Source organism: Bombina bombina, chromosome 1 (assembly GCF_027579735.1).
Source record: "Bombina bombina isolate aBomBom1 chromosome 1, aBomBom1.pri, whole genome shotgun sequence".
NCBI lineage: Eukaryota > Metazoa > Chordata > Amphibia > Anura > Bombinatoridae > Bombina > Bombina bombina.
The window spans coordinates 890,073,896-890,087,664 of record NC_069499.1 but is presented as its reverse complement, the minus strand read 5'-3'; the positions used below and the strand labels follow the sequence as shown (position 1 = coordinate 890,087,664).

The window sequence follows — 13,769 nt, the reverse complement described above, 5'->3', positions numbered from 1 at the left end:
ACACTGTGTCAAGTTCATACTTTACTGTTATCTTGTGGGATTTAACAAAATTAATCATAGTAAACTTTCTTTAGTGAAGAACGGAAATAAAGGGACATCTAAGGCGCATGATCCCGTGCTAGTCCTGGGACAAGCATACAGATGCTTACATTTGGTCTATAATGGGATGAGGCTACCAAAGACACAGAGGTAACATACGGTCATTTTTTACAGTGATACTAAGGTGATATTTTATCGTCAGCCTTTTACAGATTTGCTACATCACTTTCAAATGATTCAGCATTTGGTTGTCTCTTTAAAAGTACAACACCATCAGATCTGAAACCGTTTGTCTTAATACAGAATTAAAGGGACACTGAAGTCAAAATAAACTTTGAATGATTCAGAAATGACATGCAGATTTAAGACATCAAAATTTTGCAGTCTTTTTATATTCACACTTTCTGGGGGAACAAGCCCCTACAGAGCACGTGCACAAGCTCACAGGGTATATTTTTCTTTTTAGGAGCATGTCCGTAGGCTCAAGAAGTACGTGCCCATGTCTTAAGCACTGCATAGGCAAAAGGGTTTGCAACAATGCTCGAGCCTACCTCATTATGCTCTTATGAAAAGTTTCAGCAAAAAGGGGGGGGGGGGAGTAAAAAGAAAGTGTGAGGTACATTATAAAGAGAAGTAAAAGAAAGTGTGAGGTACATTATAAAGAGAAGTAAAAGAAAGTGTGAGGTACATTATAAAGAGAAGTAAAATAAAGTGTGAGGTACATTATAAAGAGAAGTAAAATAAAGTGTGAGGTACATTATAAAGAGAAGTAAAATAAAGTGTGAGGTACATTATAAAGAGAAGTAAAATAAAGTGTGAGGTACATTATAAAGAGAAGTAAAATAAAGTGTGAGGTACATTATAAAGAGAAGTAAAATAAAGTGTGAGGTACATTATAAAGAGAAGTAAAATAAAGTGTGAGGTACATTATAAAGAGAAGTAAAAGAAAGTGTGAGGTACATTATAAAGAGAAGTAAAAGAAAGTGTGAGGTACATTATAAAGAGAAGTAAAATAAAGTGTGAGGTACATTATAAAGAGAAGTAAAATAAAGTGTGTGAGGTACATTATAAAGAGAAGTAAAATAAAGCGTGAGGTACATTATAAACAGAAGTAAAATAAAGCGTGAGGTACATTATAAAACAGAAGTAAAATAAAGCGTGAGGTACATTATAAAGAGAAGTAAAATAAAGTGTGTGAGGTACGTTATAAAGAGAAGTAAAATAAAGCGTGAGGTACATTATAAAGAGAAGTAAAATAAAGTGTGTGAGGTACATTATAAAGAGAAGTAAAATAAAGCGTGAGGTACATTATAAAGAGAAGTAAAATAAAGCGTGAGGTACATTATAAACAGAAGTAAAAGAAAGTGTGAGGTACATTATAAACAGAAGTAAAATAAAAGTTGTACACAAATATTCTGACAGACTGAAGCAAAGAGTTAGTGATCATTACAGCATCCCAGAACCAGTTCTCACCTATAGAGGCAATAGGAAATTAAGTAACTGAACAAGGTACAGTTTATATAGAGGGTGTGCGAGTTCTAGATGTGTTACAATAGTCACATTTTATATATACTGATGAACCTATGAGATTGTGACAAAAGTTGAAATCCTTAAAAATGCCAAATGCTTAAGTTTTGTTTTGTGATTTGGAAATAAACTATTTTAAAACAGCTTTCCTTATTACTTCTATTATCAAATGGGCTTCATTCTCTTGTTATCCTTTGCTGAAAGAACAACATTGCACTACTGGCAGCTAGCTGAACACATCTAGTTAGCCAATCACAAGAGACAAATGTCTGCAGGAACCAATAAGCAGCTAGCTCCCTTTACTGTAGGATATGTGCATATTCTTTTTTTGACCAGAAATACCAAGAGAAAATTGAAGTGAATTTAGAAGTGAGGTAGACATAGATATTCCTTCCACCTGGGCCATGTGAATTTTTAAACCCGGAACCTTAGTGACATAGCATTAAGTGCCATTGCTATGACAATGAGACTTAAGCAATTTTAATAAAAAAAATAAAAAAAAATCCACAACCCCCCTGCTGTGTTCAGTCTGGTAACCATTTTCCTAAACCAAGTAAGCAGAACATAAAAGGCATATGAAACCCAAATGTTCTGGGTAGCGCTTGCCGATTGGTGGCTAAATGTAGCCAATAAATCAGCAAGCGCTACCCAGGGTTCTGAACCAAAAATGGGTGGCCTTCTAAGCTTACATTCCTGCTTTTTCAAATAAAGATTAAGAGAACAACGAAAATTTGATAATATGAATAAATTGGAAAGTTGCATGCTCTATCTGAATCATGAAATAAAAACATTTGGGTTTTTATATCCCTTTTAGATGCAGGGAAACAAAAATGCAAGCATTGAAAGTTGTAAATGCTACATCTTCACAACCACTCATGCTTACCTGGGTTGATGTAACCGAGAAATGTTTCATGTAGACATTTTGTCCAGTGCTTGAACATCTGTATATAAAACAAAATCTATATACAGAAAACAGAATTAGTTTAAGAAACTAGACAACCTGGTGCTCTAAATGCACCCAGTGTACAAAAAGTACAGAGTTAAATTTGCCTTTCCCATATTTAAGCCAAACATATTATACATAATTATAGATATTATACATAATTATAAAAATATTGTACAATAGATAACCAAACAAACTGAAATCTGATTAGCTTCCCATGATCACAGACAGTGAGAGCAGCCGCACTCTACTCTCACTATCCGTGAACACTTCAGCAGACACAGAATTCAATGTGTTCATTTACCATACTACGAATTATAACTTTATACAGAATAATAATAATCCAACATTATACATATATATCAACGTAGCATTCTGAACACGTCTGAGGACGGATGAATCTGGTTGAATCCTTGTCATACTTGAATGGTGCCCAGCAAAGTCTCATCTTGTTCAGCAGAATGACGTAGCAGATCTTGAGCAGCAGAGGTGTCCTTTTCATGCAGCAAACAGCAGCTTGACTGGATAACCTTAAACAAATGTTAATGGGAGATGCACAGGAGACAGATATACATTCACAATAGACCAAGAAAAAAAAATGCCAAAAAGGCATTTGGAGGTACAGATTGGAATCTGCCTAGCTTTCCATGATCACAGGTGGTGAGAGCAGTCGGCCGCACTGTCCCCACTGCCTATAAACACAGAATACAATGTATACCTCCTCCTGCCTTTGTTATGGCAAATGATCAAACATCAAATCATAAAACCTTAGCTTAAAAGCAGCATTAAGGTTTCTGCATTATAATTTATAAAGCAGTTTGTTACAAAATCGAATCTAATATATGGGAAAGGCAACAGTAGCCCCAGTCTCTATCCTTACCAACTTGCAGCCTGGATGTCAGCAGACGCAGTTGAAGACCTCTGTATATTATGGCCTCTCGCTTCACATTGTTACATCTGTTGAGAGGAAACAAAGTTTCAGTTCTTGCACAGCAATACATAAGTAGCTATAAAAAGTAGTTATCGCTAAAAGGCAAATACAGAGAAGGGGGGTGTAGTGAAGTGTGCTTCTCGCACTGCATGATAAACACAAATATGATCATTCATGTACAGATTATAAGAGCAACACCACCCCCCATATCTGTCTAAAAGGTAATGGAAAGAAAGTATTTTCTATCTTTCACATCTGTTTCCCAATGGTGTATATATAATATATGTTAACATAACAAAAGTGACATAGGGACACAGAAACAAAATTAAATTACAACACATAAGAAAATACAGTAATATTTAAACATGGTTTTAAAATATACTCTAGGATGCTTGACTTATAAATTAAGCACACGATTCAGCTACAGTATATAATTTTTAAAAACTTTCCAATTTATATTTCTATTACCAAAATTTGCTTTATTCTTTTTGGTATCCTTTGTTGAAGAATAAAGCCAAGTCGGCTGAAAGGAGCCCAGGAGTGTGCACGTAAAATACAAAGTCTGTCGAAAGAACTGAAATAAGAGGGCAGTCTGCAGAAGCTTAGATACAAGGTAATCAGAGGTAAAAAGTATATTTAATATAACAGTGTTGGTTATGCAAAACTGGGGAATGGGTAATAAAAGGGATTATCTATCTTTTTAAACAATGACAATTCTGGTGTAGATTATCCCTTTAACAAAAGGATAATAAGCAAAATTGATAACAGAAATAAAATAGGAAACTTGTTTAAATGGATTAGATAGAGATATTTTAAAAAGGACAGTGCACCTAAAAATGTTCTCCAATTTAAATTGTTCTCAATGATCCCTTTTACCTGCTGGAGTGCATTTAATTGTTTCCAATTAACTCCTTTACCCATATTTTGGCATTTGAAATAGCTTATTTAGCTTGTGGTTTCCCAACCTATACTGAAAGTTTTGATACTGGAGTCTCAGCTATTGCATAACCTAAGTAAACACAGCCAGCAATAGAAATGACACTCACAGTGGGGTGCAGGATAGTAAAGTAATAAAAATGATCATTTTCCATTGTTCCCTCAATCTATTGAGCTTTAGTTTTCCAGACTAATATAAGATAAGGAAGCAAGTGTGTGTACACATCGTGATAACATAATGAGATCTGATATTAACTGAAACTCAAACCATTGTAATAGGCTGTGGTTTAAAACACAAAAACTACTTCATATACACAAATAAACCTGAAAATGCAATTTCTCACATTTTATCTACTTCAGCTGGTATAAACAAGTCATTGAAAATAAATTAATATAAGAACTATTTTACAGTGTACTGTCCCTTTAAAGGGACAGTCTACACCAGAATTGTTAGTTTTAAAAAAGATAGATAATCCCTTGTTTACCCATTCCCTAGTTTTGCATAACCAACAGTTATATATTTATATATATTTTACCTCTGTGATTATCTTGTATCTAAGCCTCTGCAGACTACCCCTTTATTTGTTCTTTTGACAGACTTGCAGTTTAGCCAATCAGTGATGGCTCCCAGGTAACTTCACGTGCACAGTATTATCTATATGAAAAACATGAACTAACACCCTCTAGTGGTGAAAAACCTGTTAAAATGCATTCTTAAGAGGCGGCCTTCAAGGTCTAAGAAATTAGCAAATAAACCTCCTAAGTTAAGCTTTCAACTAAGAATACCAAGAGAACAAAGAAAAATTGGTGATAAAAGTAAATAGTTTAAAATTACATGCCCTATCTAAATCATGAAAGTTTTTTTTGGACTAAACTGTTCCTTTAAGTTTCATTTTTTTTTACCACTGGCTGTTATTATGATCCCATGTGCAAGCAAGTAAACATTTACATTAAAAAGGGACAGTCTAGTCAAAATTAAACTTATTATTCAGATAGGACTTGTAATTTTATTCAACTTTCCAATTTACTTTTATTATCAAATTTGCTTTGTTTTCTTCTTATTCTTGGTTGAAACTAAACCTAGGTAGGGTCATATGCTAATTTCTAAGTCCTTGAGGGCTGCCTCTTACCACATTTTTTAAATTGCTTTTAACAAGAGACTGTGGGCCATATAGATAATACGGTGTTCAGGCACAGGGAGTTATTTAAGAGTTAGCACAGCACAATACTAAATGCAACTCAATAGATTTGATATAGTCACATTCATGTGATCAGGGGGGCTCTTTCAGAAGGTTCTTAGATACAAAGTAATCAGAGGTAAAAAAGAAAAAAATTATTATTATTAATATAACTGCTGGCTGTGCAAAACTGGGGGGGGGGGGGGGGGTAATAAAGGGATTATCTGTCTTTTAAAACAATAATTCTATCGTAGACTGTCCCTTTAATAAATAGCTGCCTATGCTGTCAATCTTGCTTAAGAAGCTAAAACACTGTTTTATCTCAGAAAAAAAAAAAAAAAGCTATATTGCCCCACAACATACTATTTAATGCCCCTTTAAGAGACAAGATAGATATACATTGTGAGGGATATTGTGATACTAAAGTAATACCACAAATCCCCTATAGGAGGCGCTAAAGACTAAGGGCAGAGTATAGTACTGGAATAAAAATACAATCAATATGCCCCTGGTGATACCATATATATGGATAGAATTATAAGCCAAAAAAATTAAAAATAAATAATAATAATAATAATAATAAAAGAATATAAAATATATATAAAAAATATGAAATATAAAAAAAGGTTAAAATGTATGAATACAGACGTATCAAATGGTCAAATGGAAAAAGTCCAAACTGAAGTCCAAATGAGTCCAAAGAAAGAGATAAAAGGCAGCTCTCGGTCTTCACCCAAACGATGGTGTATCTTCAAAAAGAGGTTAACTGCAAGGAAAACAGAAACAGAGGCGCCACATGTGTAGATCAATCAAAGCAGACCAAATCCAAGCAAGATGAGATACAGGATACTCACAAACGTGAAGGCACTCTCTTGTGCCTGTAGGGGCAGGCTGGTATTTAAACAGCAAACCAGCTGGCTGTACCAAGGGATCCCCGTCAAGATATCCTACAGTTATGGTTGATCTCGCAACAGCAACCCTTCACTAGATTACTTCCAGCAAAAAGGAAAAAATGTCCAGAGGGGAGGAAGGCTAAGCAGCCTTATGGTTACTGGCAAGGGAAATGCCACACGAACACCAGATTTGTTAAAAAAGTTTCATGTATTTTATTTTTCAAAAGATAAAAAAATAATAAAAAATACCATCAGTAACAAATTACAGCTTGGTGTATTTAATGGCAAATCTCCTTGTATATGCAGAGATAATAGCGACGCGTTTCTCAGGGAAGACCCTGTTTCATCAGGCTTGTATATACAAGCCTGATGAAACAGGGTCTTCCCTGAGAAACGCGTCGCTATTATCTCTGCATATACAAGGAGATTTGCCATTAAATACACCAAGCTGTAATTTGTTACTGATGGTATTTTTTATTATTTTTTTATCTTTTGAAAAATAAAATACATGAAACTTTTTTAACAAATCTGGTGTTCGTGTGGCATTTCCCTTGCCAGTAACCATAAGGCTGCTTAGCCTTCCTCCCCTCTGGACATTTTTTCCTTTTTGCTGGAAGTAATCTAGTTAAGGGTTGCTGTTGCGAGATCAACCATAACTGTAGGATATCTTGACGGGGATCCCTTGGTACAGCCAGCTGGTTTGCTGTTTAAATACCAGCCTGCCCCTACAGGCACAAGAGAGTGCCTTCACGTTTGTGAGTATCCTGTATCTCATCTTGCTTGGATTTGGTCTGCTTTGATTGATCTACACATGTGGCGCCTCTGTTTCTGTTTTCCTTGCAGTTAACCTCTTTTTGAAGATAGATATACACTAGGACTATCAAATTCTTTCCCTATTCCTTTAAGGATAAAAAGTACAGTCAGGCCTCAAAAAGACACTGCAAGGACAAGTGGACAACATTACAGGGTCATTATAGTGGTAAAATTACATTAGTTAGAATATGTAATTGTAAGACTAGTGATCCTGACCCACTGTGTGGGTTAACACACACAGTAGAAATACTGCTTGGGACCCCCAGAGCAGTGCCGGGCCCAATCAGCAGCGCTTTCTGCTTGGGACTAGCAGTGCTCTGTGGGTCTTGAGCAGGACATTGTCTAATGTTATGTGTTTAGTCCCAAGCAGATACAATCAGTAACACAACTCAGATGTTTAACTAGCGCCACCAATTGGGACCAGCACTGCTTTGCTCGTCCGAAGCAGTACTTCTACTCTGTGTTTACCCCTTTGCAGGTTAAAACACACAATAATGCAGGGTCGCTAGTCTTAAAATTCCATTTGCTAATAACAAATTAGAGCATGTAATGGTTTGACTATTATCACCATTTAATTATACTAAACAAAAATGATCTACTGTTATACAGGAAACAGCTCTAATACAATGAATTTAATGTATTTTACAACAATTTAACTCTTACCTGGTTTAACAAAGGAGGCACAAAAACATTTCTTTTGACAATGAAGTAGACACTGTAAGTGTTGGCTGTATGTCACCTGGTGCTGTAGATCTGATAACTTTAGCATCACCTACAGATACGGGGGGGGAAAAATACATACTACTTAAAGGGACATTCCAGTCAAAATCTAAATGCACATAGATGAATTACATCTTTGATTAGAAACATATTTACAATATACATTTATTAGCAAAAATGTTTCTAGTAAAAGTTATCACTATTTTAGTGTTAACATTTTTCTCTGCACGTGCATGTGAAGCATTGCTAGATATTGTCACTATACCCACATTTTAAATAATGCAGCTGCTCAGATCATCACTGGGGCTTGTATCATGTCAGCAATGAACAAATTAAGCAATTACCAGATGGTACCAGCACCTTAGGCTCTCTAAGCAAGTGCTGTGTTTAAAATGCTGGTGCACGGTGCATACTTAAATACACTTTGGAAACAGCTATAGCTTTTATTAGAAGCATTTTTGATAATGCATTTATATTACAAAATTGCTTCTGTTCAATACCGAAATGCACCCATGGGGTTTCCAATTTTGGCTGGAATATCCCTTTAACGTAAGAAACAGGACATTGTGGTAAATTTGCATTGTCTATAGTTAATACTCAAGTAGAAAATGCAGAGATAAAACACTTAGAATGAACATAAAGTCTTAAGGTCTATATTCTGGGCTGTACAGCATATCTATTTAGTGGGTTTAAGTGGTTAGCTATATGACCAAATGCTTCAAAACTACCACCCAACAGTCACTCCATATCATCATTTCATAAATGCAACAATTATAAAATAAAGAGCATAAGAAGGTAAAGAAGAGTAAGAAATCCAGGTGTCTCTGGAATGGTAGAAAAGGATCAGGAATTGGGTTAGTAAAGATTTGGTAATTATAGGCAGTGACAGAGCAATATTAAATACAAGAGTTTACCATGAATGTTAGTTGTGCATTTTCTGGGTTGGGCTTGCATGGGACATATGATGGGGAGCATGACCTAAGGCTGAGGAGACAAACGTGTAATGTACCACAGTATATAACTAGCCTTGGGTAGCTTCAGCAGGGGCCCGCTGCTTCCACTTACGAAAGACACTGCTGCTATGAAGACCGTTTACTGTACCTACTGCTGTGAACATATATGGAGGAGAGAGATCTTTGCCAAAGAGGAGTTACTTGGATATAGCATGTGTGATGCAGTCATGTAGGAAAACAAGACAAGGGTCCTTAGAGTACTTTGAAAAGGAGAGATATAGTGGTCATGTACTTTAATAGGAGAAATGCATTAGGCTATTTTTATTTAATATAGACTATAAAGTCAGAAACTTTACTTTGAAAAATAGGGGAAAAAGGGAAAATTCAAAATTCTATATTAGAGGTAAATTATTTTATTTTAAAATATCATGCTCATAGGCGTCAAGAGACAATTTACAATCCACCATAGCTTTACAGCTGTATCCATGGGCACAGGGAGCAGGCGCGCACTGCTCCATATGTCCAAAAAAACAGCTGCCACCATGTGCAGAGAGCTCACTGTAACATCTGCCAGTGATCATGTTGGGTCTAACAGGTCAGAAGAAAGTAAATTATGCTGTTAAGCAGCCATTGAAAATAAGGGGGGGGATAAAATGCCATGCTAGAGGAAGTAATTTATTTTAGACTATACATGCCCTAAGGCTTCAGAAACAGTTTACACCCCACCATAGCCTTACAGCTGTAGCCACGGGCACCAGGAGCAGGTGCGGACTGCTCTTAGTGTCCGTAACTACAGCTGCCACCATGTGCAGAGAGCTCACTGTAGCATCTGCCAGTGACCATGTTGGGACTATCAGAAGGGAAGAAAGTAAAATTATGCTGTTAAGCAGCCATTGAAAATAAGGGGGGGGGGGGAAATGCCATGCTAAAGGCAGTAATTTATTTTAGACTATACATGCCCAAAGGCTTCAGAAACAGTTTACACCCCACCATAGCCTTACAGCTGTAGCCACGGGCACCAGGAGCAGGTGCGGACTGCTCTTAGTGTCCGTAACTACAGCTGCCACCATGTGCAGAGAGCTCACTGTAACATCTGCCAGTGACCATGTTGGGCTTTACGGGAGAGAAGTAAATTATGCTGTTAAGCAGACTTTGAAAATAGGGGGAAATAAAATATAATCCTTGGGGCAGAAATTAATTTTAGACTAGTCACATGTCCAGAGGCTTCAGAAAAAGTTTACACCCCACCATAGCTTTACAGCTGTAGTCACGGGCACCAGGAGCAGCCGCGGACTGCTCTTAGTGCCCGTAACAACAGCTGCCACCATGTGCAGAGAGCTCACTGTAACGTCTGCCAGTGACCATGCGACACCTACATATTAATAACCTGTACTTACCTGCAACCTGGTCTCACAGCCTTGTGGAAGAAAATTAAGCTGTCATATTGCTTGAAGTTTCCATAAAACCATTCTGCCATCCAACACCTGTTTCTAACCGCTGGAGCCATTTTTGAGCTGGACAGATATTCCAAGCAAGCCAGCTAGAAGAGACAAAATAGACTTAATACATTTACATTATAGATTCCAGAGAAGTAACCGAGCAGAGGTAGTCAGGCTATGGCAACAGTATACTAAGGGATTTATTATAATAATTTGAGAAACCATTATTTAGCCTGTGAGAGAGAGAGATGCATACACACACACACCCTGCTGGAGTGCATTGGATTGTTTACAAGTAGCTAGTTTACCCTTATTTTGGCATTTGAAATAGCCGATTTAGCCTGTGGTATCCCAACCTATACTGAACGTTTTTGGACTTAAAAGGACAGTCATTTTGGGAACAAAAACCATTTAAAAAAAAAATTTTACTTGACATTTACATTTTTATAATTAAAATCCATTAATATTGTTTGTGCATTTCAAATTTATGAGCTTCCCAGGGCAGGGAAGTCATACGACCCCTGTGTACACCTGCTCATGCAGACTGCCTGGCTTATTCATCCGCGCACAGAAACTGAGCAGTGTTTGAGAATGCTGGTGCACCGGCAACCAATCAGCCTTCTCTGCAAGCTGACATCTCCAAGGCAACCACAAAGCGCCCTCCGTGTCTGCAACTCAATGTGAGCAGATCTGCATGCAGTGGGTGTTCATTTTCTATTATGAGACCAGCAGAACTATAACAGCTATGTTTTAAATGAAGAAAAGTGTCTGTTTTGTTTACCAAGCCCCTTACAGCAAGTGCCCCAGACTACCTCATCAACAGTGCTAAACTGGGAGCTCCCAAGTACGTTTGTAAAAGGTTTTATACTGGATTTTTAGATCAGTATCTGTGTATCTTATTCTTTATAGTAGTTTCTATTAAATGCAGTTAAAGGGACACTGAACCCAAATTTTCTCTTTCGCGATTCAGATAGAGCATGCAATTTTAAGCAACTTTCTAATTTACTCCTATTAATTTTTCTTCGTTCTCTTGCTATCTTTATTTGAAAAAGAAGGCATCTAAGCTTTTTTTTTCGTTCAGAACTCTGGATAGCACTTTTTTATTGGTGGATGAATTTATCCACCAATCAGCAAGGACAACCCAGGTTGTTCACCAAAAATGGGCCGGCATCTAAACTTACATTTCAAATAAAGATAACAAGAGAATAAAGAAAATTTGATAATAGGGGTAAATTAGAAAGTTGCATGTTCTATCTGAATCACGAAAGAAAAAATTTGGGTTCAGTGTCCCTTTAAATGAAAATTGGTGTATACTGTCCCTTTAATGATTTCATATACTTGTAGTTGCTTAATCAAAATAAAAGCAATTAACTTGTAATGTGTTAGTAAAATATATTTTACATCATAATCCCTTTATTATCTATTCCCAAGTTTTGCATAACCAACACCGTTATAGAAATATACTTTTTACCTCTGATTAACTTGTATCAATGCTTCTGAAGACTGCCTCCTTATCTCAGACCTTTTGACAGACTTGCATGTCAGGCAATAAATGTGCTTACTCTTAAATAAATCCACGGCCACGTGCACAATGTTATTTATATGAAACACATGAACTAAAGCCCACTAGCAGTAAAAACGGTCAAATACATTCAGATAAGAGGCGGCCTCCAAGGGCTTATGAGCCTACCTAGGTTAGCTTTACACTAAGAAAACAAAAAGAACAAAGCAAATTGGAAAGTTGTTTAAAATTGCATGCACTATCTGAATCATGAAAGTTTAAGTCTGACTAGACTGTCCCTTTAAGTCCAAGTAATTGACAAACTAAGTAAACACAGCCAGCAGAAGAAATGACACTCCTGGTGGGTAGAAGAGATAACTAAATAAAATACCTTTTCCATTGTAAGTATTGGGGTTTGGTTTACAAACAGAGACAAGATAAGGAAGCAAATGTGTGTACACAAACTGGTAACATAATGAGATAAATTTTACCTGCAAGGTCAACCAAGTTTAAAACCAGAAATGTAATATCTTATTAATAAACCAGAAAATGCAATTTCCCATACACTTTATATATTCTGCAGCTGGTATAACAAGTCATTGGAAATACATTAAGCAAAAAACTATTTTACTGTATACTGTCCCTTTAAATAGAAAGGTAAAAACAGAAATGTGCATAAATGCATTTAAATAGAAGCATTTACACAATACTGTATACAAAACAGGCTCAAACAACACAAAGCCCACTGAATAAATATAAAGAGTAATATACTAGCAGGCAAGTTGTTTTCTTTTTTTAAAAAAAATAAAAAAAATCCTTGTGCAAGTGAGTAATACACTCATTTATTTAAAATGTTGGCTATTTCTATTGGATACTTCTAGAGACATTTACAGACTGATCTCTTACACTAAAATAATAATAATCTGCCATTGCAAGAGTTTCAGTTCCTTCCTAGCCTAATTATGTTCTTACACACAAACAAGCTACACATCCCATTCAGTCAGTACAAAGCAGTTTGTTTTTTACACTCATTTACTTAGGAACTTTTTATCCACTGAAATCAAGAGTTCTGTCTCTTATTTGTAATCTGAGCTATAGATCAAATCAATGCTACACAACTAAACGTTTATAAACATCAAGACATCTTTTGTAAAAGTTTAACAGCAAAATGCTTACAGTATTAATGTAGAAAGCACACGTAATGAAGATAGTGCATTTATAGGATTCTGCATTGCAGCTAAACAGTTTACTAGGTCACATTAAAAGCATAATAAGCAGACAATAATTATTGTGTCATATACACACTCATCTGCAGGCAAACACATGATATAAATAGCACTGCTCAATATAAGATTCAAATAATATAAGATACAAATCACATATTTAACACAACAAAGCAATGCAAATCTCACCTGCTGCTAAACAGCACGAACATCTCACAATTTTTTTGGCGCAATTTCAGCCTTCCAGAAGCAACCTCATGGCTTTATGATCATGTGGCATACAGCAACCAATCAGAATAAAGGTTTGTTTGTTTTTTGTTTTTTTGTTTTTTTTTTTTAAACATGCTTTATTTGTATGTAACACTACATGATGAAAAGTGAATTTCTGACTAAACAGTTCATTTGTATTTGTATAATGTATACAGCAATATTTAACTTTAAAAATTGGTATGGGGTGACCAACAATAATGCAGGACTGGTTATATCTCCAAAAGCAAAAGGGAACAGTCTTAAAGGGACATGCACACACAGCCTTTAAATAGACAACTCATGTCACACACAGTCTTAAAGGGACAGATCACAGTATGTGAACACAATCTAAGTCTTAAAGGGGCAGGCACACACAATGCACACAGACTTAAAGGGACATGAAACATTTTTTTCTAACATGTTT

General features: G+C 36.0%; 1 long non-coding RNA gene across 2 annotated transcripts in view; it reads right to left on the bottom strand.

The window, feature by feature from the left end:
• The window catches only part of LOC128640416 (uncharacterized), a 30,712-nt gene extending 17,348 nt beyond the window's left edge, over positions 1 to 13,364 (bottom strand). The window contains exons 1-5 of one of the 2 annotated variants that reach the window (XR_008399344.1): positions 13,286 to 13,364; positions 10,331 to 10,473; positions 7,924 to 8,032; positions 3,390 to 3,466; positions 2,450 to 3,039 (exon numbers count right to left, since the gene is read on the bottom strand). This is a non-coding gene — a long non-coding RNA (uncharacterized LOC128640416). The remainder of the gene's footprint in view (positions 1 to 2,449; positions 3,040 to 3,389; positions 3,467 to 7,923; positions 8,033 to 10,330; positions 10,474 to 13,285) is intronic. The other variant, XR_008399343.1, reaches the window with a different exon arrangement.
• Positions 13,365 to 13,769: the final 405 nt, after the last annotated feature.